This window comes from Lepidochelys kempii, chromosome 13, assembly GCF_965140285.1.
Source record: "Lepidochelys kempii isolate rLepKem1 chromosome 13, rLepKem1.hap1, whole genome shotgun sequence".
NCBI lineage: Eukaryota > Metazoa > Chordata > Testudines > Cheloniidae > Lepidochelys > Lepidochelys kempii.
In genome coordinates this window covers 19,400,489-19,427,566 of record NC_136392.1, presented here as the reverse complement: position 1 = coordinate 19,427,566, position 27,078 = coordinate 19,400,489, and the positions used below count along the sequence as shown (strand labels likewise).

At 45.0% G+C, this 27,078-nt stretch overlaps 1 pseudogene; it reads right to left on the bottom strand.

The window, feature by feature from the left end:
• Positions 1-4,162: 4,162 nt before the first annotated feature.
• LOC140897049 (thyrotropin-releasing hormone receptor-like) lies at positions 4,163-26,586 on the bottom strand (annotated as a pseudogene).
• Between the last annotated feature and the right edge of the window lie 492 nt (positions 26,587-27,078).

Here is a 27,078-nt window from a genome sequence, read left to right as displayed (position 1 = left end):
GAAGGTGATGGCTAGTGGAATTCTGTTATTTTCTTTGTTGGGCCTGTCCTGTAGTAGGTAACTTCTGGCTCTGTCAATCTGTTTCTTCACTTCAGCAGGTGGGTACTATAGTTGTAAGAATGCTTGATAGAGATCTTGTAGGTGTTTGTCTCTGTCTGAGGGGTTGGAGCAAATGTGGTTGTATCGTAGAGCTTGGCTGTAGACAATGGATCATGTGGTGTGGTCTGGATGAAAGCTGGAGACATTTAGGTAGGCATAGTGATCAGTAGGTTTCTGGTATAGGTTGGTGTTTATGTGACCATTGCTTATTAGCACTGTAGTGTCCAGGAAGTGGATCTCTTGTGTGGACTGGTCCAGGCTGAGGTTGATGATGGGATGGAAGTTGTTGAAATCATGGTGGAATTCCTAAAGGACTTCTTTTCCATGGGTCCAGATGATGAAGATGTCACCAATGTAGTGCAAGCAGAGTAGGGGCATTAGGGGACGAGAGCTGAGGAAGCATTGTTCTAAGTCCGCCATAAAAATGTTGGCATACTGTGGGGCCATGCGGGTACCCATAGCAGTGCCGCTGATTTGAAGGTATACATTGTCCCCAAATGTGAAATAGTTATGGGTGAGGACAAAGTCACAAAGTTCAGCCACCAGGTTTGCCGTGACATTATTGGGGATACTGTTCCTGATGGCTTGTAGTCCATCTTTGTGTGGAATGTTGGTGTAGAGGGCTTCTACATCCATAGTGGCTAGGATGGTGTTTTCAGGAAGATCACCGATGGATTGTAGTAGCTCAAAAGGAAACTAATGTGTTTCTAAAGGCTAGCTAGATATCTGAATTTTCAGGCTCCTTTCTTGGTGTGTATCAGCCATTTCTGTCTAAGTCGAGTTTAACCTACATCCGATGCCCACTGCCCACCTATTGGGTTCAAGCACTTCTTTGAGGTCTTGAGAGGAGGCAGAGGGAGTTACTGATAATTCTGCTTTATTATTGAAATTGGCAGAGCTGATCCAGTTTGGGGTATAAACCTGTTTAACGTCACTACCTTAATACCTTAAGCATCGCCTCTGTGGGTTGTTAACAAGGGTCACTGTGATCTAGATTTCACTCATCATGTCCACCAATGTCAGGTAAAATGCCTAACTACAGCTGGTCAACAATCCCAAACTTATTCTGATAATGTGTGTACTGCTTCTTGTTCATCAAACTCCATCCACCGCCTCACTGGCACCAAGCAATTTGTTACGAGGGTATTTCTGGGGGTATTATACCTTATGCCAGGGGGGAAATAACATCACAAACCAGTGGATGAATGGCCCACTAGTTACTGAATGTAGATGCAGTTGCTATCATTTTGATGCTGAATATGTCCATTGGAACCTATTGGCTCATTAGGACTGGAGACCTATTAATATTTGGGTTTATTGCTCTCACAAATTGAAACTACTGTATATACCTACCTCCTATCCTGCTAAACTGCAATTGTTCTCTATGTCCATTCTGCCAGGCACCAGGATCATTCTAGTTTGTGGATCAGCCACAAATGGAGAATAAGACCCGAGGTTACACAGAATTGAAAATTCAGTAGCAGGCATTGAATCCCATGAGAGGTGGATCTGCTGTATTGTTTGGCTTGTTATAGATATATGGACCAGCCATAAGATCAGGATGCAGATCAGGGCTAAGATTTCAGTAGTGTTTGAATTCAGGAGTTTGGTTTGAATTCATCTCTAGATTATATCTGCTTTTTATCAATTAAAAGAGGTGGCTGGGGTAGGGGAAAGGCTGAAAAGTCCCATCCAGGTCAATAGTGCTCTTTTGCTGTATAGAAATACAGGATTTGACATAGCAAACATTCTAAACAAATTTTCAAGCAAACCCCAGCTCAGCCAGTGAAGGCTTGTACTGGTCTTTCATTATGCACAGTTCTTCCGTGTATTTATTAATGTCTAAGGTATCCATTCGCTGAGTACCTGGGGACCCCCTCTCTATCATCCCTGGTACACACTTCAGTATACTCTATATAACATAGCTAGGCGCGGTAAGCTCTTTGGGACAGTGATGGTTTGTTCATTACATGTATGTACAGCTTCATTACATGTATGAATGTAGAGGGGCCCTGATCTGTATCAAGGGCCTTAGATGCTATTGTAATACAAATAAATAGCTATAATCACAATACTTCCCTATTCACCATGATCATACATACAAATGAAACTTGTTTACCTGCAGAGTTGCATGCCAGATTGTCTCATTATAGAATAGGAAACCAGCTGGAATTATTGTGTCTTGAATTTCTGGAGTGGCACTTGGGCTACTTTCAATGTGAGGTCATTAATCATGGCACATTTTGATGTATATAGCAGCTTTCCAAGTTTCTATTATACCTTGCGTGTGCCTACCACTGTTTTTGAGACCTTTACACTTGATGATTTTGTGTGGTGGCAGCTGTTCTGCTCTGAGCTGCATGTTAATCTTATTAGTAACCTCTACTTAGTGCCACCAAATATTAAGATAGAAGAAAAATTGTGTCCTGTAAGCTGTGTCTTTTACTTGCTCCTTTGGTACAATTTTCCAATGCTGTAGCCCTGGTAATTCTATCCAGTTCTCTTTGTAGAATCCAATTGAAGCTGTGATTTAAAATCAGTGAGCAGAACTCCCAGTGATAATCACAATAGTTGGTTCCTAAAGACTCACATACATTAATGACAGGCCAGCTGTTAGCACATGAAGCACATCTGTTCATAAATTCCCGAACATTCCTATAGTATGCATCTGAAACAACAATTTGCATTTTTTAAACATTTTCTTTGCCTTAAAATTATTTTGGACCAGATAGTTAAATAAAAGACCGTATAATATATATACACACACATAGAGCCACATATCACACCAAAACCAAATATATGCTGTATAGTCCTCAGATAGGTCAGAATGAAGTGCAGGTTCGGTTCTCAGAACAGTTCTCTTCTGTAGGTGTACAGCTGGATAGCTGCACATTTGTGCTCTAGACATACTGTACAGTCCCTTTCTAATTTGAGGATATGGAGCTGTAAGATGCCACACAGTGACGAAAGAATCTCCAATGTATGGTGAGAGTCTCACAGAAAGTCTCTGTCGCTCACCAGGATTACCAATGGCTGCCATTTGTTTTATGGAGCAAAATCTTCCCTAGGAATTCCCAGGATTCAGAATGTTCCTTTTAATCATGTGCAATCTTCTATGCTTTTGATCTAGTCCAAATAATAACTTGTAGTTATGGGACATGCTCCACTGGATGGTTTCATTGAACTGTACAATTCTGAATATCCATTTCTCTTCTTAGAGTGTAACCACAATTAGAAACAATAATATTACACATTTACATAGGACCATTCATCACAAAGGGCCCCATGACACTTTACAACTTTTACAAATTATTTAAGGTATCTAACACAATCATTTTGCTTGCCACTGAAATGCAGCCACCTCTGGGATAGCGTGTGGCAGCTGTTCAACAGTACACAGCAACATCACACTATAAGTTACAGCAGAACAGAAAAGGAAGAGTACTGTATGCAATTGTAGATGCTGGAGAGACTTTAAGTAGGAAAAATAAAATTTTCCAAATTGGAATTTGGCCAGGACAATGGAGCTGACACCTCTCCTATTATTGAAAGCCCTATGAGATCTTCATTAAATGACTTCAAGTGGCCTGGGTCTTGGTTCTATGTCCCCCCAGAAAGATGACACTTCAGCAATACAATGCCCCTTACTACTGTTTGGGAGGCATTGGTTCAGAGAAAAGATATCCTACTGAAGACACTGTACAACCTCCTGCAGCACCTGGATTTTCTTAGGTTTCCTATGCAAACCCTGACTAGGCCCCACAAATAAAAATATTTGTGCATAACAGGAAATGTAAATGCACCACCACATTAACTACAGACCATGCAAAATGCTGCCAAAAGTCTAACACACAATCTAATTGTGAATAAATTAGCATTCAGGAAAAGAAAATTAATTTGCCCTCTACGAATCTATTTTGTTAAATGCCCTAGAGAGCTCTTAAATTAATTTTGTTGTGTGCTCTCCGCATATGGCAGAAACAATTTTCAATAGGACGTTCCAGACAGTGTAAAATACAACCACGTACTTCCCAAAGTCTATGTTGTTTCATGGTCACCATGTTTATCTGTAAAGTTTACTTTTCTTCACTGTTGCGGAGAAACCATTTAGATCTTCTTGTTCTGTGACATCATGATCGGAGCTGTCATGGGAATAGTCCTTCATGACGCTATAGTACACTGGAACATTGTACGGGGTGGGGTTCTCAGTCCTTTTCTGTTCACATCTGCATAACTTTTTGAAAGCTGCTCTAAATTTCTGAGACATCAGGTTGTAAATGATGGGATTGATGGCACTATTCAGGTAAATGCACATCCTACAGAAGAGGAGGAACCAGATGTTGAGGTACGGAGGGTCCAGGAAGGAGTTCACTACCACCAATGTGCGATATGGCATCCACAGCAGGGCAAAGAGGATCACTACCACAGCCAACATCTTGATCACCTGTTGAATTGGGAGGGACAAAAAATAAATAGCTGATGTTACACTTCTTCCAACAGGACCTTCCCACTTTTGAAACTGCAGAGGGCCAGCTCAGGGTCTGTGCATCACTTAACTCCCATTTAAGTCTTCAAAATTAGGCTAAGTGGGGCATAGATCTTGGGCAACCCCTCTGAAGGGGGCCAATTTCACTCCTGTGAGTACATTTTATATAAATAACACACTTACATAACAGGTCTCCCGTCATCATTGAAGACACTTAAAACCCCATTGGAAACAATCATTCATTGGCTGGGAGATGTGTTGGATAGAAAGGACTGACGAGGTCAGAATTTCTGACTGGATGCAATTTTGAAAATTGCTTGTGACAACAACAAAAATGAAGGGGAGAACTATCCTGTATGCTAGGGCAGAATCCCAAACAGCATTTGATGCAGGAAGCATTCAAATTACTTCTCAGATATTTAACTGATTCTTTTGGACTCTGTTGACTTTCCGCTCAATTTAAACATTTCAGATCCAAGTGATTCTGCCAGTTACTGGTATTAGAGCACCAGACTCCAGCATGAATTCCAGATCTGTTCCCAGAGCAATTTTTTTTGCAGAGTAGCTAGTGAATATTTTTAAAATCCGAAGCATCTGCAAAGTTCTGTATTGGCACATTAGGAAAAAGGACGTGATGAGAATTCAGAAATGAGCTGCGGTTCCTCTCTGCTGTACTCCAGAATTTTTTTAAAAATGCATTTCTCTTATATTGATTTTCTACAATAATCTGAATCAGGCAGTTGCAAACAGCCATTTCTATGAGTGATTATATTCCTTTCAGCACATATTTATTGAATACACATGCTCTTCAGAATGCTCTATATATGTTAGTGGGAGTACGACATGCATATTAAGGGAATAGGCACCCCTAAATGCCCAAAAAGGGGGTAGTTCAGTAATTATGCTTTTCTGCAGGAAGATAGATATTTCTGTCAAGATCTGACACCCTGGTTCTCTTGAAGTATGGTTTTCAGTTGGTTACAGGGTAGAATGCTCTCTGCGGGAGCTAAGAATGGTGACATGTCGCAATGTAATGCCTGAAACAAGAAAGGGATTACTACCAAGCCTGGAAGCCAGAGTACAGTACAGTGGTGACACAGGGAACATCCCAGCATGAGATAGTGGGATGATGCTATGAGTTACTGTGTCACAGCTAAGAACCCAATGGACCAGTTATTGTGTCTTACTCCTTCTGGGAAATACACATGAAGGATTGCAGTAGGTGCGACGTTATCCATATCTGACAGTTCTACCATGGAAATCGTTACTTACAAGGAACAGGATGGCTCAGGGGATAGTAGAGTCATATATAGATTTCTGGTTCCAATCTATCCCATCTAGCATCAAATCCTATGCTTATGGGTAATTTTTAGAAATACTCAGAAATAGATTGGTAGTGACCAGCAGTCATTATAGTATGACGATTGGCTTGCTGCTCCACATGAAATCCACTGGGTTCTGTCCAGTTCCAGGTATAACCAACTGTCATAACTGGTACCACTGTCTCAGTTAAAAGGATTAGGAGTGACCATGGAGACTGAACTATCTTCTGCCCAATAAAGGGTGTGTATTCATGTCAGTGCTGAGGCACATTCACGGGGCATTACGATGGAGTCCCACATGGCTGCAATCTGTGCTGTCAGTGATCTGGGTTTGTACGATTTTTTGTCAAACCAGCGCAGTAAAGGATAGATTTCCTTACCAACCCCCCACATGTGGTACTTACAATGCAGTGCATCAGCGTTACTATATACAGCTGTTACATGTTAGTAATATAACATTCAACTAATCTGTTAAGGTCAATAAAATTGAAAGACAGTTGTCCAAAATATTTTTCTATTTACCACGGCTGGAGATGGAAGATGTATGAAGACTTGAAGATGAGGATGGGTTTTACACTGTTCCCAAGGATGAAGATGGTAACCTTGATGGTTAAGCTTTGCAGGTGCCAACTGGGATGTTGCTATTGATAATGACAATGAAGGCGTTGAACCTGATGCTAAAGATTTGTAATGGATACAAAAAAAAATTATATATGAACATAAGAAATATTGTTATAGCAATTAACTGAGAGAAACTGCTCAACATGATGGAGGCCAACACACCACCTGGAAAAGTAGTGGTCAGCACAGATAATAGCCAGTTTTGTGCACAGAACAAAGTCATTAGAGAGACACAGTCAAGAGGGAGAGCTCACAAGAAGACACTTGTAACCTTTTAGGAAGAGAGAGGGCCAGATCCTCAGCTGGTGTAAAGTGGTGTTGCTCCAAGTAAATGGAGCTATGCCAAGGATCTGACCCGGAATCATCTCTCTGTACATCTGTAAGGTCCAAACACTTCCCCCTGAGTCACTGCACATTTACCTCATCCTGCTGAGGTTTGATTCTGTAAGAGAACTTGGAATGTGTTCACCTTGGACAAAGCTGTAACAATCAATTGAAACCAAGTGCCTGTCTTAAGTGACCCTGAGTACAAATTCATTCAACCTTCAGTTAACCTCTACTAAACATTTTATTTAGCTTGGGTGGTTGACGCAGACTTGGCTGTATATTCATTTGGTTTACACAGGCTGCAAGCATCCTTGTCCTGTCTGAACAGGAACTCCATTAAGGCCCTGGCTATCCTCTGGGATAAGCAGAAAATTCAGTATTAGAGATCTGGGGCTTAGTCCAAAAACTGCTGAAATTAATGGGACACTTTCCATTGGCTCAATGGGCTTTGGATTGGGCCTATGCAAGATAGCCGTCTGAAAGTGTGACCTAGAAACCTTCGCTAGCCAGCCTAGGCAGACTGGGCATTGAGCCCAGACATTCCTTCCTAAAGTGATGAGAGTTATCAGATTCCGAATGGCATACAATAATCCCTTTCATGTACATACTCTGAATACAAACTTTGGCATGTTTAGCTGTGCTCTCTGGTGGACTTCACTTCCCGCTGGGGGACCGGAGTTTCATTTAAACATCTAAGATGACTTTTTTTCTTTATTTGTAATTCTCCTCTTCTTTGGTTTGAAGCACCATCATGTTTGTGAAGGGTGACCTGTTCATTCACAAGTAACAGTACCAGTCACTAATAAAGAGGGAATGTTCCCAATATGAGGGAAATTAACATCTGGTTACCGATGGTTTCTCAAGCCGTAGGAAATTAGGATGGAAGGAACCATTGGTCCAGTTGTCTTTTTACCAGAACAACCCCCCACCCCTTTTTCAGCAGGTGCTTATAGAAATGCTAGGAATCCTCAGTACTCATTCACTCTATTTTTACCTGACTTAACATTCACAGCTTCAGCTCATTCCCACAGTACCTGATTCCATGTCACAATAACTCTCTGATCAAAAAGCCTCTTCCTGATCTCAAGCCTGAATCTACTCTTCCTCAATTTTTGGTCAAGTTCTGTAATTTTACCTTTTTCCCATCACATAAAGCCAGCACTGATTTAACCTTGAGAAGAATTGTATTACCTTTATTAAATCACTTTTTGTGTGACTTTTCCCATACACTGAGCACACTGATCTCTGTCAGGCAGCAGTTCTGCAGTACGCTCTCTAAAATGTAAATGTACTTAGTCAATCTGTACTGATCACGATCTCACAGATGGAGACCTAAGCAAAGCTGCATCTAATGGAATACATATCTCCTTTCACTGCAATATCATTTATTCCAGGTCTCTCTCAAGCCCACTTCCATTCCAGCATCACTGAGAGTAAAAAGGTCCTACATCATAGCAGTGCATGACTGACAGGAATCTTTTGCTGTCCTCTTCTGTTGGATACTATAGGTCTCACAAGGCAATGATTTCACTCACTGTGTTCTGTAGTCACTCTTCACCAGGTCAGCATGAGGTATCATCCTTTCTTTCTGACTGTAATTAAATAATAGATTCCCCATTTAACCACCTTACCCACCATGCAGTACTTACAGGACATCAAAGTAGAATTGTTAAGCAAGAGAGAATTTATGAAGGTTAAGGATATCATAAATAATATGTCATGAGTAGCAAGGGTTATCTGAATGGTTTTAGTGACAAATGTCCTCAGTGACTTTGAGCATGTTTCATCCCAGATATAACCATCTCCAGTTGCTAAAAATAATTCTATTCCATTCTAGACCACACATTTGCTGTTGAAGATTCCGGTTACAACACCTGTCTGTTTTGGTGGATGTGCAGCTCTGCCTGGTACTGTGGGGCCTGATTCCACACTTCACTGACTGCCTGTGTCATTTGCACCAGTGCAAAGCGGGTCTCAGATGCTACCCTTCTGATCTGGTAGCATTTTGCAATGCTTTGCATGGCCTTTAGGTGACCTAGAGGTGCAGGGTAACAGAGAACCATGTTGGTCTCCTGCCTATCCACAAAGAAGCAAAGCACTTACTTAGGCTGCTCCCTCATAGAATCATAGAATATCAGGGTTGGAAGGGACCTCAGGAGGTCATCTAGTCCAACCCCCTGCTCAAAAGCAGGACCAATCCCCAATTAAATCATCCCAGCCAGGGCTTTGTCAAGCCTGACCTTAAAAACTTCTAAGGAAGGAGATTCCACCACCTCCCTAGGGAACGCATTCCAGTGTTTCTCCACCCTCCTAGTGAAAAAGTTTTTCCTAATATCCAACCTAAACCACCCCCACTGCAACTTGAGATCATTACTCCTTGTCCTGTCATCTTCTACCACTGAGAATAGTCTAGAACCATCCTCTCTGGAAACACCTCTCAGGTAGTTGAAAGCAGCTATCAAATCCCCCCTCATTCTTCTCTTCTGCAGACTAAACAATCCCAGTTCCCTCAGCCTCTCCTCATAAGTCATGTGTTCCAGACCCCTAATCATTTTTGTTGCCCTCCGCTGGACTCTTTCCAATTTATCCACATCCTTCTTGTAGTGTGGGGCCCAAAACTGGACACAGTACTCCAGATGAGGCCTCACCAATGTCGAATAGAGGGGGACGATCACATCCCTCGATCTGCTGGCAATGCCCCTACTTATACATCCCAAAATGCCATTGGCCTTCTTGGCAACAAGGGCACACTGCTGACTCATATCCAGCTTCTCGTCCACTGTCACCCCTAGGTCCTTTTCCGCAGAACTGTTGCCTAGCCATTCAGTCCCTAGTCTGTAGCTGTGCCTTGGGTTCTTCCGTCCTAAGTGCAGGACCCTGCACTTATCCTTATTGAACCTCATCAGATTTCTTTTGGCCCAATCCTCCAATTTGTCTAGGTCCCTCTGTATCCTATCCCTGCCCTCCAGCGTATCTACCACTCCTCCCAGTTTAGTATCATCCGCAAATTTGCTGAGAGTGCAATCCACACCATCCTCCAGATCATTTATGAAGATATTGAACAAAACCGGCCCCAGGACCGACCCCTGGGGCACTCCACTTGACACCGGCTGCCAACTAGACATGGAGCCATTGATCACTACCCGTGATCCTCCTTTCATCCATCCTCCTGAGGAAAAACTAGACTACAAAGAATCACTAGTTCATTGCTTAATAATAAAAAGGGGGGGGGGCTGGGGCGACACCAGTGGAAACATCAGAGAGGATGTCAAAGTTACCCACTTTTCCAGACTAACAGGGGAAGAGAGAATCTGTTCCTACAGTGACTACAAAGTACAAGACTGTAGTAAATGAGCTACCCTGCCGAGTACAAGAAGACATGGCAAAGTGAGAAGTGACATCAGCATCCTCGAAGGCTTTCTAGCCTTCTAAAGGCTCCTCACTGTATTTCAATGAAAAACTAGCCCAAGCAGCTATGTGGGGTGGGTGTGTATATGTGGTCCTGGGGGCATGTTTGTAAAAATTCATCCCCACTTGAGGGCCCTACATGATATTTAAAACACACGCAACTTAAAAGCGAGAAACTAAAACATAAATGGGGACATTATCCCCCTGGGGAGACAGCTGTTGGTATCTGCTAAAGAGAGAGCGCTCTGAAGGACACTGAGGAATCTCGGTATAAAAGCTGTTCCTTGTTACAGCCTCTTCCCAGCAAAGGTGCTTTCCCCCTGCCCTGGAAGGTGAAGGCTGGGGAGCCATAGCAATGCAAGCAGCAAGATCAGCAGGGGTTTCTAGGGACCTGGGCTAGCAGCAGCTTCAAAAGTCTTGCAAAACAATTATTGTGTCAGATCTCAGATAAAGTGGAAAGAGGCAGGGGCAGACAAGGAGGGAGAGATCAAATAAAACGTCTGATGAGTTAGGGCCTTTTTTATTCAACCGGCTTGGCTGAACTAATCCATGGCTTCCAGACACTCCACTAAACATCCGGCTAAAGCCAAAGGCACTAAGCTTTGTGGATAAAGATTTCTGTCCAGGCACCTTTCCCTCACAGATCTTAGGCATTCGCTGGCATCTTGGTTTTTGTTTTATTATTTCAAAAATAAAAGATGCTGGGCGATTAAAAGCTAGAGCTGAGAGAGAGAGAAATGAACAGTTCAGGGTTTGCATGTCATCCTTCTGATCCCACCTGCTCATTCATAATGATAGCTCATAGCGTAAGTTATAACTTCTCAAAAGAAGAAATTCAGATGAAAGTCATCTCCCTGCCCCTGAAGGGAAGAATCTCAGTTACAGTATCAGCTCCTTGTCCTGGGCTGGAGCCTGGACTCTAGGACCCTGGGGCCTCAGAGCTCATGCTCCAACCCAAGCCTGAATGCCTACACCACAGTTAAACAGCCCCTTTGCCTGAGCCCCACGAGCCCGAGTCAGCTGGCATGAGCCAGCCAGCCACAGGTGTCTAATTCCAGTATAGTCACCTCCCCGACACACTCTGTGATTTATCTTACAGCTGCTTACTTTGCATTAGCAAAATAATTGAGCATGCAAAGCCATTTAAAAGTATTGAGGAGAAATGTAAAGGGCCTCAGAAATGGGAACAAATACTTATAGTTGTCTCCAAGCGCTCAACTTACTGAGCCTGGTCATAGAATCATAGGGCTAGAAGGGACTGCAAGCTTCATCTTCTAGTCTAGCCCCCTGCCAGGTTGCAGGATTTGTTGTGTCTAACCATCCAAGACAGATGGCTATCCAGTCTCCTTTTGAAAACCTCCAGTGAAGGAGCTACCACAACGTCCCTAGGGGTCTGTCCCATTGTCCTAATTTTCTTATAGTTAGGAAGTTTTTCCTGAGATTTAATCTAAATCTGCTATGCTGTAGTTTGAACCCATTGCCTCTTGTCCTGCCCTCTTGTCCTGGCAAGAGAGAACAACTTTTCTCCATCTTTTTTTTGGCAGCCTTTCAAGTATTTGAAGACCACTATAATGTCTCCCCTTAATCTCTTTTCCAAACTAAACATACTCAGTTCCTCCAGCCTTTGCTCATATGGCTTGCATTCCATCCCTTTGATCATCTTTGTCAATTGCCTCTGGATCCTTTCCAGTTTTTCTACATCCTTTCTATACACTGGTGACCAAAATTGGGCACAGTACTCCAGCTGAAGCCTAGCCAGTGTTGAGTAGAGTGGTACTATCACCTTCTGTGACTTGCATGCTATGCCTCTGTTAATGCAACCTACAATTGCATTTGCTTTTTTTCCAACAGCATCACATTGCTGACTCATGTTGAGGCTGTGATCCACCGCAACTCCCAGAATCTTCTCAGCAGTGCTGCTGCCAAGCCAGTTGTCCCCCATTCTGTATTTGTGGATTTGGTTTTTCTTCCCTAAGTGTAGCACCTTACATTTGTATTGCTGAATCTCATTTTGTTGTCTATAGCCCAGTTCTCCAGTCTATCAAGATCCCTCTGAATTTTAGCTCTATGCTAATCCCCCCTAGCTTTATCTCATCTGCAAATCTGATCAGTATGATCTCTGTTCTGACATCCAGGCCATTAATAAAGATGTTAAACAATGCCAGACCCAGAATGCGTGTGGAACCCCACTTGAGACCTCCCTCCAATCTGACATTATTCCATTAATAGTTACTCTTTGTTTGCAGTTGTTTAACCAATTATGTATCCATTTAATTGTAGCTCTGCCAAGCCCACATTTCTCCACCTTACTTAACAGAATGCCATGTGGGACTGTGTCAAAAGTCTTGCTGAAGTTCAGGTTAATGTCCACTGCATTCCCCTTATCCATCAAATCCGTTAACCTATCAAAGAAGGAAATCTAGTTGGTTTGCATGATTTGTTCTTAGTAAATCCATGCTGGCTGCTAATGATTATGCCAGGGCGTGTGACTGCATGTGTGTGGGAAGCAGCTTTCTTCTCAAAAATCTCTCTCAACAAATGCCTTCTGCATCTCTGTCTTCATCCTGTTCCCCTAACAAGGTTTTTCTCAGTGTGACGCGCTCATTTCATTCCACACAGCTCCACACGGAAAAGTCACAAAATGGAACCAACTCGCAAGTCTCTCACTAAAGCACAAACTCAGCAAAGGGAAGTCTTTCAAAGCAGTTAAACACGCCAGCCATAACTGCTAACTCTAACTTCTTGGAGCAATGAGAGCTGTTTGCTGTAATGAGCACAATCACCTCCACAAGCATCTCTTTGAACACTGTGCCGTGGGAAGGGGGACAGAATGAGTTACACTCAAAAGCTCTGGGAGTGAAGTCAGTTTTAATCCACAGAACAACTTCACTCGAAGCCAAGACCTCGTGATGAGAGTGGCACCTTGTGTTGCAATACATTTTTGGGGGCCTTTCATCCTCCATCACTGTGAATGCATTTCCACTGTGTCTGAGTTCATCGCTCCCACTGTACAGAGCTTACTGGAGTTACAGTCCTCCCAGCTCATTTTAGTCATTTAGGAGATGGCTGCTGTTTTGCAGTCCCACTCAGTATCTCCATCCCTGCTTCTTACATCTGGCCTTAGTGAGTTCCTTAGGCTGTATGCTTTCTATCACCCCTTCCATCTGCTACAGTCTCACTTTAGGCAGCTGCTTTTGAGTCCCTGCTGCTGTTCTCCAGTTTCCACACCCTCTCACTTCCCCTTGCACACCTTCTCCCCTGCCTTATTTTTGTCCTACCATTCCAACACACCTTCAGCCCCACTTCATGTGGCCATCCCTGTAGCCTCTTAGTCCTGGCCACAGTGGTTTAAAGAACATCTCTGCTGCCCACTGGTGGTTATTTATTATCAGATAAAATCATGTAACATTTTTATTTATCAGGCAGTTATCCCTAAGCACATTGTTTCCAACATAAACCTTGCAAAATAGCCTCCCTTATGAAAGTCACACTAATCCCTGCTCTGTGTCTGTGGAATTCACACAGATCATCTTAGGTAAATGAGCTTGTTCACACATTACATTTGAAAAACTAACCAATTGCACCACTTGAACCACTCGGACATGTGCAGCCTAAATTGGCTGGAGAAACTGGCTGTAACACATATCCTCTCTTGTCCCTCCCCTCCCAGGTTTCATAGATTCATAGATTTTAAAGCCAGAAGGGACCATTACGATAATTTTATCTGAGCTCCTGTTTAAAGGTGGCCTGGGGATCTCACCCCATAATTTCTGCATCAAGCCCAAAATTTCTGTATGAGCTACAACATCTCTTTCAGAAAGATATCAAGTCTTGATTTAAAGATTTCAGGTTTCTCTAAGTATGCTCCAAATGTTTTTTTAACTTATTAATAATTCATAGATTCATAGCGTTTAAGGGCAGACAAGACCATTAGATCATCTAGTATGACCTCCTGTACATCACAGGCCATTAAATTGGCCATAACTGCTGTATGGAGCCCAATAACTTGTTTGACTAACACATTACTTGTGTTTTGCTGAAGCATATCTTCCAGAAAAGCATCCAGTCCTGACTTGAAGACATTATGAGATGGAGAACCCACCACTTCTTTTGGTAGTTTTGTTCCAATGGTTAATCACTCTCACTGTTAAAAACTTGTGCCTAATTTCTAATTTGATTTTGTCTGGCTTTATCTTTAGTACCTGGTATTTTCTCCCTGTGAAGATACTTATAGACTGTAATCAAGTCACTGCTTAATTTTCTTTTTGAAAAGCTAAACAAATTGAGCTCTTTAAGTCTCTAACTGTCAGGCATTTTCTCCAGCCCTCAAATCATTTTTGTGGCTCTTTCTCTGCACACTCCCCACTTTTTCAACAACTTTTTTAAAATATGGACACCAAAACTGGATGCAGTATTCCAGGATCAGTCTCACCAGAGCCATACATAGAGGTAAAATCATCTCCCTACTTCTGTTCATTACCCCGCTGTTTGTGCATCCAAGGATCGCATGAGCACCCTTGGCCACAGCATCACACTGGCAGCTCATGCTACATTGCTTGTGCACTATCACCCCTAAGCCCTTCTCAGAGTCACTACTTTCTAGCATACAGTCCCCATTCTGTAGGTATGGCCTGCATTCCTTGTTCCTACATGTATAACTGCATTTGGCTGTATTAAAACATATTTTGTTTGAATGGGCCCAGGTTACCATACAGATTGCTCTGTATGATTGCCTTGTCCTCATCGTTTACTACTGTGCATATCCATGTGTCATCTGAAAGTTTTATCAGCAGTGATTTTATATTTACTGCCAGATCTCTGATGCAAAGGTGTACCTTATTTCTGGTCTGAATCTGTCTCACTTCCATCCACTGGACTGCTGCAAGATCAAATAGCTGGGGCATGTTGTATCCGCTCCTGTCTGTCATGTTAGTCACATAGGCCCTAATCCTGAAAATGCTTACACACATGAGTAGGCCTATAGACTAAATAGATAAATTCATGGAGGATAGGTCCATCAATGACTATTAGCCAAGAGGGGCAGGAATGGTGTCCCTAGCCTCTGTTTGCCAGAGGCTGGGAGTGGGTGCAGGGAATGGATTACTTGGTGATTGCCTATTCTGTTCATTCCCCCTGGGGCACCTCGCATTGGCTGCCGTCAGAAGATAGGATACTGGACTAGATGGACCTTTGGTCTGACCCAGTATGGCCATTCCTATGTTCTTTAATTCAAACATCCATGAGTGTTTGCAGGATCCAGGTCTTAGAATGTGTAAGCTCCTCAGAGCAGGGATCTGCCTTCTATTTGTTTCCTGTGAGATGCCCAGCATACCTGTGAACAGTAGGAGATAACAAATATAATAATATTTATTGCTATGTTAGCACCTGCAAAAGCACATTTGTATTAGAAAATCTGCTGATTTCTAGGTGCCTCCCTTGTGTTTGTACCTACTTGGCAATTGTGCTTTTAAACAAGCTCCTGTATTGACGCAGAGAAGTCTCATTATTAGCATGTCTACGGGGGGGGGAAGGGGGGAGGTTATCCTAGTATTTACCATTCCAGATAAGACACCTCTCCCCATATGACGAGATAACTGACTCTGTGGATGAAGGGAAAGCAGTGGATGTTTTGTTCCTTGACTTTAGCAAAGCTTTTGACACGGTCTCCCACAGTATTCTTGCCAGCAAGTTAAAGAAGTATGGGCTGGATGAATGGACTATAAGGTGGATAGAAAGTTGGCTAGATTGTCGGGCTCAACGGGTAGTGATCAATGGCTCCATGTCTAGTTGTCAGCCAGTATCAAGTGGAGTGCCCCAAGGGTTGGTCCTTGGACCGGTTTTGTTCAATATCTTCATAAATGATCTGGAGGATGGTGTGGATTGCACCCTCAGCAAGTTTGCAGATGACACTAAACTGGGAGGAGAGGTAGATATGCTGGAGGGTAGGGATAGGATACAGAGGGACCTAGACAAATTAGAGGATTGGGCCAAAAGAAATCTGATGACGTTCAACAAGGACAAGTGCAGAGTCCTGCACTTAGGATGGAAGAATCCCATGCACCGCTACAGACTAGGGACCGAATGGCTAGGCAGCAGTTCTGCAGAAAAGGACCTAGAGGTTACAGTGGATGAGAAGCTGGATATGAGTCAACAGTGTGCCCTTGTTGCCAAGAAGGCCAATGGCATTTTGGGATGTATACGTAGAGGCATCGCCAGCAGATCGAGGGTCGTGATCGCTCCCCTCTATTTGACATTGGTGAGGCCTCATCTGGAGTACTGTGTCCAGTTTTGGGCCCCACACTATAAGAAGGATGTGGAAAAATTGAAAAACGTCCAGCGGAGGGCAACAAAAATGATTAGGGGACTGGAACACATGACTTATGAGGAGAGGCTGAGGGAACTGGGATTGTTTAGTCTGCGGAAGAGAAGAATGAGGGGGCATTTGATAGCTGCTTTCAACTACCTGAAAGGGGGTTCCAAAGAGGATGGATCTAGACTGTTCTCAGTGGTAGCTGATGACAGAACAAGGAGTAACAGTCTCAAGTTGCAGTGGGGGAGGTTTAAGTTGGATATTAGGAAAAACTTTTTCACTAGGAGGGTGGAGAAACACTGGAATGCGTTACCTAGGGAGCTGGTGGAATCTCCTTCCTTAGATATTTTTAAGGTCAGGCTTGACAAAGCCCTGGCTGGGATGATTTAATTGGGGATTGGTCCTGCTTTGAGCAGGGGGTTGGACTAGATGACCTCCTGAGGTCCCTTCCAACCCTGATATTCTATGATTCTTTAATTATAATACAGCTTCTGGTGCTATTCAAAGTTTCTGACACAAATGACAGGGTAGCTTTCTGAAGGCCACCAGGAATATTTTCTGTGACATTTTCAAAAAGCTGCCAGTGCTTCTGGCCAGCCTATGGAAAGCATGAATGGCAGAAGGCAAATAATCCACACCAACAACAAATGATTCATAAGTAAATGAGCTGTCACAGGTTTTGAACCAGTATCACTTGTGAAGCAGCATTGTATGGTGCTATTCAAGAGACGAATGCTCCTAAAGCCATCTGGGTTGTCTTGTGGTTGGAAAGAGATGGAATGTCACCTGACATCTCTCAGTGCTAGTGATTCAACCTATTCCACAGAAAGGGAGCCTGGAGACTGGGTTCTTGAGGCAAAGCCAAGGCTGTCATGCTAGTCAGTCACTACTTGATGGTAGCACAATTATTAGGGATGGAACAGACCTGTTGGGTGGAGTATTCCAGTATTGCCATGGGCAAGATCAGCCTTTACTGCACTACCCAAAGGGGCAAATCCAGCCTCAGTTTGAAGAACTCCAGTAGTGGGAGCTTCTCTGATGTTCCTTGGGAGAGTTTCCCACAGACCAATGCAACTACCTGTTCCTGCAGTCTAGCTTGCATTTTCTTTTAAACCATTTCATGCCCCCATTTCTTATGTTAAAAACTTCCCCAAGGCACAAATTCTTCCTTGTCCCTGGAAGAGTATCGCTGCCACCTCCAAGTGAGTTAGACAAAGATTTAGGAAAAGGACCATTTGGAGTTCCTGTTTCCCCAAAATATCCCCCCAAGTCCCTTCACCACCTTTCCTGGGGAGGCTTCAGAGTAAAAAAGGTAGCACAGACCAGACCCTTGGGTTTTTAGGACACTAAAAACCCCGATCAGATTCTTAAAAACAGAACTTTTATTATAAAGAAAAAGAAAGTAAAAGAAACACCTATGTAAAATCATGATGGAAGATAATTTTACAGGGGTAATAAGATTTAAAACACAGAGGATGCCTCTCTAGGCAAAACTTTAAAGTTACAAAAAAACAGGAATAAACCTTCCTCTTAGCTTAGGGAAAATTCACAAGCTAAAACAAAAGATACTCTAACGCATTTCCTTGCTATTACTTACTATTTCTGTAATTTTAGATGTATCATTCAGTAGGAGCTGGATTACTTGCTTGGGCTCTCTCTTTGTCTCCGGAGAGAACAACAAAAGCACAAACAAAAACCTCCCCCTTCCCACCCCCCCCCACCAATTTGAAAGTATCTTCTTTCCCCATTGGTCCTTCTGGTCAGGTGCCAACTAGGTTAATGGAACTGATTAACCCTTTACAGGTAAAGGAGGGATTTTATGCTATCCTTAGCTGTATGTTTATGACACCTCACAAGTGGATGGAGCATCATGAATCACCACAGTTTATGAATGATCTATTAGCTGTTCTTCAATCCAGTTCACAGAATTTCCATCTAGATCAAATTTATCCAGTTAGCTTTCAGATGGCATTGTTAGATGCTCTACTAAAGCCAAGATTTATGATAGTCAGAGCACTCTTTCTGTTTATTCCTTCTGCAGCTGCATCAAAATAGCTATGTGATTTATCTGGCGTGATTTTGGTGCATAGATAATTTACTGTTAAGGATAACAGCACACAGTTAAATAGTTTCACAATGACTCTAGTGGGTACAGTAAAGGACAGGGAGTTGAACTCCTGGGTTCTGTTCTTGGCTCTTTTTTTCACTCGGTATGTGAAACTGGGCAAGCCATTTAAGCTTCTCTAAAAAAGAAAAGGAGTACTTGTGGCACCTTAGAGACTAACCAATTTATTTGAGCATGAGCTTTCGTGAGCTACAGCTCACTTCATCAGATGTATGCCGTGGAAACTGCAGCAGACTTTATATATACACAGAGAATATGAAAAAATACCTCCTCCTACCCCATTGTCCAGCTGGTAATAGCTTATCTAAAGTGATCATCAGGTGGGCCATTTCCAGCACAAATCCCGGTTTTCTCACCCTCCACCCTCCCACACAAATTCACTCTCCTGCTGGTGATAGCCCATCCAAAGTGACAACTCTTTACACAATGTGCATGATAATAAAGTTGGGCCATTTCCTGCACAAATCCAGGTTCTCTCACCCCCTCATTTGTGCAGGAAATGGCCCAACTTTATTATCATGCACATTGTGTAAAGAGTTGTCACTTTGGATGGGCTATCACCAGCAGGAGAGTGAATTTGTGTGGGAGGGTGGAGGGTGAGAAAACCGGGATTTGTGCTGGAAATGGCCCACCTGATGATCACTTTAGATAAGCTATTACCAGCTGGACAATGGGGTAGGAGGAGGTATTTTTTCATATTCTCTGTGTATATATAAAGTCTGCTGCAGTTTCCATGGCATACATCTGATGAAGTGAGCTGTAGCTCACGAAAGCTCATGCGCAAATAAATTGGTTAGTCTCTAAGGTGCCACAAGTACTCCTTTTCTTTTTGCGAATACAGACTAACACAGCTGTTACTCTGAAACCTGTCATTAAGCTTCTCTGTGACTCAAATCAGCCATACATAAAATGGGTGTGATGATCCTTTCATAAATCACGTGGGTTTGTGACACTTATTTCAAGCAGTTAGAGCACTTTGAGATCTTTGGATGAGGAGTATAAAAATAGATAGGAAAAAGGCAGTGGCATTTTGATCCCTTCATTGTTATAGAAGAAAAACCGGTACTTGAAAACATATGCTGCAATTCAAGGAAAAGCTGACTGCCCATTTAGTTTCACCTCATATCACTTGTCTCAATACCACCAAGTACAGTGTGAAACACATACTAAGCAGCACTTACATTCAAATTACATGGCAGCCTGTTCCCTGGAACCCCATAAAGATCATTGCCTTCCAGACAGGAGACGGTTACTTTGTTTCTGACATAGGGACCTGATCCTCTTCCCATTGAAGCTAATGATGAAACTCCCATTCATTTCAGTGGTGCAGGATCAGGACCTAAGTGAATTAGGGACATAAACACACATGCTTCAGGGCATAAGCAAAACTAACTAGTGGAGGTTAAGAAGACACTTCCTCTGGGAGGAAGTTATTCCATGACTGCCTAGAGTAGGGTTTCTTGCACTTTCCTCTTAAGCTTGTGTGCCAACAACTGTTAAAATCATGATACTGGACTAGGTGGACCACTGCTCTAATCCAGTATGGCATTTCCTATGTATATTCCTATGAAGTGGGAAGTTGCATATCAATTAAGCCTAGAGGCATAATTTCTTGTCCTACTGATTGAACTCAGAATGTTGATGTGTATTTATGCTAGACTCATTGTCTGAGTGCTGAATGGACCTCAAAAATTGTTAAGTTCAAGTTTGGTGCAGATAAGTCTCCAGAAATGTGTGCACTTCTCAGTACTCTCTGTACCATGTGGGTCTCCAGACCTGGGTTGGCAAGCTTGGGTGAGCAAGATTTTGCATGAGATTTGAGGGCACTTCTGTCCACACATGAAACTACTGTGAGAATAGCCTTGCCTTCGATAATTCTGACCCTATCTGGGAAGCAGAAAAAACAAAAGTATCACCTCAAAACCTTAATGGTTCCATCTGAGTTTAGTCCTAAAAATCAGTGAAGGTTTTTTCAGAGAAATTGGGCTTACTTACCCTACTACTGAAGTGCAACCACCTTTGGGGTGGAACATAGCAACTGGTTAACGGTGCACAACAATACGAGTGTTTGGATCAGGAAATTAAGAAGAATTCTGGATCCAGCTGAAATTGCCTGGGCAATGAAGAGAGTGGAAACTCAGCCATGACATTCAGATTAGCACCCTTATTCTGATGCAAGGGGATGTTTAATGACCATAAGCTTTGGCTTTATGTCTCACCCTTAAGACTGTGGTTACTAATATATTTCTGAAGCAGGCATTAATGAGCCTGGAGTGCCTAACTAGAAGGCTTCTCAGACAGTTGTTTGATAACTGAGCTAATAGTGTAGCTAGCCTGCTTCCTTTCCATCAGTGTCTCTTTAAACAGACCCCTTTCAAACGCTGTTTGTCTGGACTCAGCAGGACACATCTAACAAAGTGCATCAGGAATCCACATGAAATACAATGTTCGGCAAGCCGTGGCATAAGAAAATATTTCCAGATAAAGAGCCTCCTGCATATATCTGTCCTCTCTCCTTTTCCATGACAAACAGAATCATCTGTGAGAAAATGGCACAGAAAACATTCTGAGGTTGATTGTGTCCTTTACACAAATGAACATCTGGAAATAAATTATCACAAAACCTGCATCCTTTCTCACTCCTGAGATGTGCCCTTATGCAATGCAGGACAGAGAGAGATTAGCAGAACAATCAGAGGCCAGCTATGTTATATATTCTTGCCTGTACCAAACTTTCAGATACAGAAGAGGCATTTCCACTGCCTCCCCACCAAATGTTTTTCACCCTTACAGGGCTATATAGCTCATCTTCTCAGTAGTCCCTTCCATAAGGAAGGCTTTGCCACTGGGGCACCTGTACAGTATTAGCTTTACTGTTTACTTACAAACCTCACTTTTCCTACGGACTGGAGTCAGCCACGGAAATCTCTCATCCTTGTACTGACTCTACTTAATTGCAAGATCACAACCTAGGTGGTGTGATTGCAGGAACTCCTAATCAATGTGATATAGAGAACATAAGTATTTGGAGTTCCGATATATTGAACACAGTTCACATACAGAACCTTGAAATGGGGGTTTCTGGTATTTCTTTCCAGTCAGTATTTTTCCTCTAAGGTATTTAAGTTGGTATTTATAGCATCATAGAAATGTTGGGCTGGAAGGGACTTTAAGAGGTCATCTAGTTCAGCCCTCTGCACTGAGGCAGGACCAAGGAAACTTAGACTATCCCTGGCAGGTGTTTGTCCAGCCTGTTCTTAAAAGCTTCCAATGATGGGGATTCCACAACCTTCCTTAGAAGCCTATTCCAGAGCTTCACTACCCTTATAGATAGGAAGTTTTTCCTAATAATTTACCAAATCTTCCTTGCTGCAGATTAAGCCCATTACTTCTTGCCCTACCTTCAGTGGACATGATGGAGAAGAATTGATCCCAGTCCTCTTTATAACAGCCCTTAACATAAATGCTGAGCTGGCGTGAAACGTTGATCATATTCCTCTTTCTTACAAGGGTGCTAGGAGAACTAGTTAATGTCAGCCCAGGGCTTTGAAGATACAATAGGCTGTCTGCAGCATGCCAAGTCGTATACCTTCCCTCACTACACACACAGCACTAGAACTGGTTGAAAAAATTCAAATTTTGAAATTTTCTGATGGAAAAAAGGGGACACCAAAAGAGAGTCCCATTTCCCAACCAGCCTTTACACAGCACTTATCAGTATCAGTGCATCCATGCCTCAAGAGTATATGATCCTTACAATTTGTAGACACTATGGGCCAAAGTCAGCCCAGGTTTAAGCCCTTAAAGTCAAGGGAGTTTCACCCACTTACACCAGGCTAGAACTGGCCTTGCAAACTGCAGTCTCCAAATCCACATCTAAATCCTCTGCCTGTCCATTTCTGCTGTAAATTATCAAGCATAATCCCAAAGGGCCTCACTTGCCTATTATTTACACGTCTAAACCACTCCAGATCCTTTATTTCAAATGCTAACTTTTCACCCAGTTATTTTACAAGGATTCAGTATGTGATCTAAACCTTTCCATGGGAAGAGAAGAGACCAAGAGTTAAAGGAGAAAGACTAGAAACACACACACACATGGACAGCTTAAGAGATCCAAGTACAGAGCTCTATTCTATTGCACCTGGTATTTCAAAATTTTCTCCTCACTGAGATGTAATGACTCACTCCTTGCTTGGATTCGCTAGGCAGCTCTAGAAATGGCACCTCTCCTGCCTCCCTGCACCAATGGAAAAGTTAACTAATACACAATAAAGTAAAAGTGCAGATGTAAAAATAGAGGTCCCACATCTGGACACTGAGATTGTCCGCTAAGGGAAGGAGGATAATAAGGTTTCAGATAGTTATTGTCCCGCTAAAGTGTGGGTTAGGCAGAGGATGAAATCACATCCAGACAGAATGATGAACGCTAACAGGAACGAACCAGCCAAACACGGACTAACCAGCAAAGAAAAGGGAAACGTCTCCCCCTGCTGGACGACAGCTCCTCTTTTTACTCAAGGCGAGTTTGCTCCCTAGAATTAATTCATATGCCATTGGCTCAGAAAGGAGTTCAGAGGGAAGGGATGGGAGTTTGGGTAATGGTGCTCCTGTCTGAGGTGTGTCTCATCAGATCTCCTCTTCCTTGGTGATTTTAAACTGGAAGGGTTAATTAATCATGATTCCAGTTTGGGAGTGAAGCTCAGGTCACATTATGGTAATCGAACACCTTACTAATCATGGAGCGAATTAATAGCTAGCCTGCAAGAATATCCGCCTCTAGCCAGGACTGCTCCATTCCTGCAGAATGCTTCCCTTTCTTGTGGTGTGTGTAGCACAAGGCAGTCGCTTCTCAGCCTTCTCTGCTGAGACAGGGACTGTGGGGAACCAATGCCCTGTGTAGTCAGGGGCCTTTTAAAAGAATTCAGCCTTTTATCAGCTTTCACTCCTTTTCTCCTCTTACCCCTGACGATTTCATTACACAGGGAAGGGAAAGAAAACCCGGAAATAGCAATAAAGGCAATAGCACTATTCCTCTGCTCAGCCCCATTCCCCCCACACAACCTCGCTGTCTTCTGTGAGTGGGACGATCACTCTTTTAAATCCAAGAAGCTCTGGGCTCTGTTGTGAAGCCTGCCAGCTTTGGGGGGTGTTCCAGGAGAAAAGGATCCCTAAGCACCCATCAGGTGTAAGTGATTAGATGGCATTCCAGGGCCCCTGCCAAGTCAGGGATCAGAGTTGCAGTTCTAAAAGATTTTGCCCCACAGAGAAGTCCTTTGCTGCCAACCCTCAAAGTAAGGCAACTCCGCAGGCTTGTCTGTTTAGAGAGATGATGACTTTCTAAGCAGCCACCAGACGGGTTCCTTTAATGCATCCTGACCATAATGGGGGTAATGCACTAAGTCGCCCATACCCTTTCCAGGATGTCACCTGGAAACGCCAAGAAAAAAATGCCATTCAGACCAATTCCCAGTCTTTATAACACGTGAGAGACAGAGTGAAGACTTCTTTAGGAACACAGGAACACCACCTCTCTCATACCTCCAGTCCCTGCCCCACCGCACCTGTCTTGTGCCCCCCCATCCTCCCAATGCCACCCCCTCTCAGGTGCAGCAGGAGGGGGGCAGCACACCGGCTTTCAGGATGTACCTGTTTCCTGGAGCTCAGAGCCCCATTGTTGCCCTGGCAGGAGAGCTTCATTGAGCTGGAGCTGGGCGGCTTGCCCTGGTGCATGAAGCTGAGCCTGCCGGAGTCCTGGGGGCTGGCAGGCAGGGGGCTCATGAAGAGGATGCGGGCAATGAGGCCATACAGGACAGTGGCCAGCCCCAGCGGGATGACATAGAAGGCAGTGAAGTCCAGGAAATAGATGGGCAGGTATAGGTTCCTGGAGACCCTGTAGCCACAGCTGACCTGCACCCCGTCTGAGAAGGTCGCCTGGGCAGTGTCCACCAGGAAGAACCACATCATGCAGTAGAGGGAGGTGAAGAGCCAGACACAAGCAATGATGCGCTTGGCCCGGGCCACGGTGCAGAGCAGCTGCGCTTTGATGGAGTGGCAGATGGCGATGTAGCGCTCCACCGTAAAGGCGGTGATGGAGCATGCTGAGATGTTGATGCCCAGGTACTGCAGGTAGGTGATGCACAGGCAGCCGGCATAGCCGTATACCCAGGAGGCCACCACCTCCGATATGTTGGGCAGCCCTGCGGCCAGCAGCACAATCAGGTCTGCCACGGCCAGGCTCACCAGGTAGCAGTTGGTGGGGGTCACCATGTGCTTGGTGCGCAGCACCACCAGTACCACCATGATGTTCCCCGCGATGCCCACCCCACAGATCAGCAGCACCAGCAGGATGGTCACCACCTGCAGCTCCAGAGGGTGCTGGGGCATCTTCCCTAGGGTCTGGTTGACCCTGCTGTTGCCCAGAGGGGGTCCAAAGGCCAAGGTCTCGTTCTCCATGTGGCCTTGCTTGGGAGATCTCCTGCTGGTCCCCCGAGCTCCCCAGATGCTCTCACCAGCTCCCTGGCTGCACTTCAGGAGTCCTGAGCAAGGAGAGACAGGGAAAGTCAGTTGGTTCAAAGGAACCGCCCTGATCTCTCCCTTGCACTCCCCATCAGGCAATCACCCCTCCTCCCAGTTACTTCCGGCGTCTTCCCCCAAAACACCAGGGGCCCTTTGATTGCGCTGCTCAAGAGTTAGGAAGGGTTTTGTTTTACATGTAAAGGTCCTCCCTGCCCCAGCACACACACATGCACCCCCCCCCCAGCACCCCTCTCACACACACACCCTGGCAACCCCTCACAGAGCCCAACATACACCCATACTCCAGCACACACACACAGCCAGCACCCCCTCATACATCCCAACACACAGACACCCCAGCACCCCCTCAACACACACCCATACCACAGCACACACCCAGGCACCCCAGCACACACACCCAGCACCCCTTCACACACCCCAGCACGCACACCCTAGCAACCCCTCAGCACATACCCAGACCCCAACACACACCCATACCACAGTGCACACCCACCCATACCACAGCACACACCCAGACACCCCAGCACACACCCCAGCATCCCCTCAACACACCCCCATACCACAGCACCCAGAGACACCCCCTCACACACACCTCAACACACCCCCATACCACAGCACATACCTAGACACCCCAGCACACACACCCCAGCATCCCCGCAACACACACTCAGACCCCAACACACACACACACACACCCATACCACAGCACCCAGAGACACCCCCTCACACACACCTCAACACACCCCCATACCACAGCACCCAGAGACACCCCCTCACACACACCTCAACACACCCCCATACCACAGCACATACCTAGACACCCCAGCACACACACCCCAGCATCCCCGCAACACACACTCAGACCCCAACACACACCTCAACACACCCCCATACCACAGCACCCAGAGACACCCCCTCACACACACCCCAGCATCCCCGCAACACACACTCAGACCCCAACACACACACACCCCCATACCACAGCACCCAGAGACACCCCCTCACACACACCTCAACACACCCCCATACCACAGCACCCAGAGACACCCCCTCACACACACCTCAACACACCCCCATACCACAGCACATACCTAGACACCCCAGCACACACACCCCAGCATCCCCGCAACACACACTCAGACCCCAACACACACACACACACCCATACCACAGCACCCAGAGACACCCCCTCACACACACCGCAGCATCCCCTCAACACACCCCCAGACACCCCAGCAGCAGCAGCGATTCTGGGCTAGGAGACCGCAAACCCGCGGCACAGACAGGTGTCCCGCTGGCCCAAACTTTCGGCGCCTGCCATCGCTTCGCAGCCCCGGCGCCGCAGCATTCACCCCGCCCGAGCGCTCCTTTGCCTGAACCCCTCTTGCCTCTAAGCCGGAGAGAGGGGCCGGGCCGGGCCGGGCCGGGCCGAGCCGGGCGAACTTCACCCGCTCGGAGCTCCCTAGCCGGGCGGGGCGGCCAGAGGCGCTGGGGCTGGGCTCCGCGCTGCCGTGCCCGCCGGCCGGCTCTCTCCCGCGCGGCTGGAGCTGCGGCTCTCTGCTGAGCCGCCGGCAGCCTCTACCTGCCCCCCCGGGGGGATTCCCAGCTGCCGTCTGGGGCAGGGTCCTAGCGCCCCCCTGGCCCGCGGAGCCGGAGGGCAAAGCCCAGGGGAACAGGGCGCTAGTGACTAGTCCTCCCCCCAGCACGGGGCCGCCGCTCCGTGTTCAACTCCCCGCCCCCCTTCTGCAGCCCTCCTCATTCCCCCTCCGCTTCCTCCTCTGGAGGCACTTGCACGAGTGCTTGTCCCGCAGCTACCCACTCCTGACTCCTGGGGGGTTGT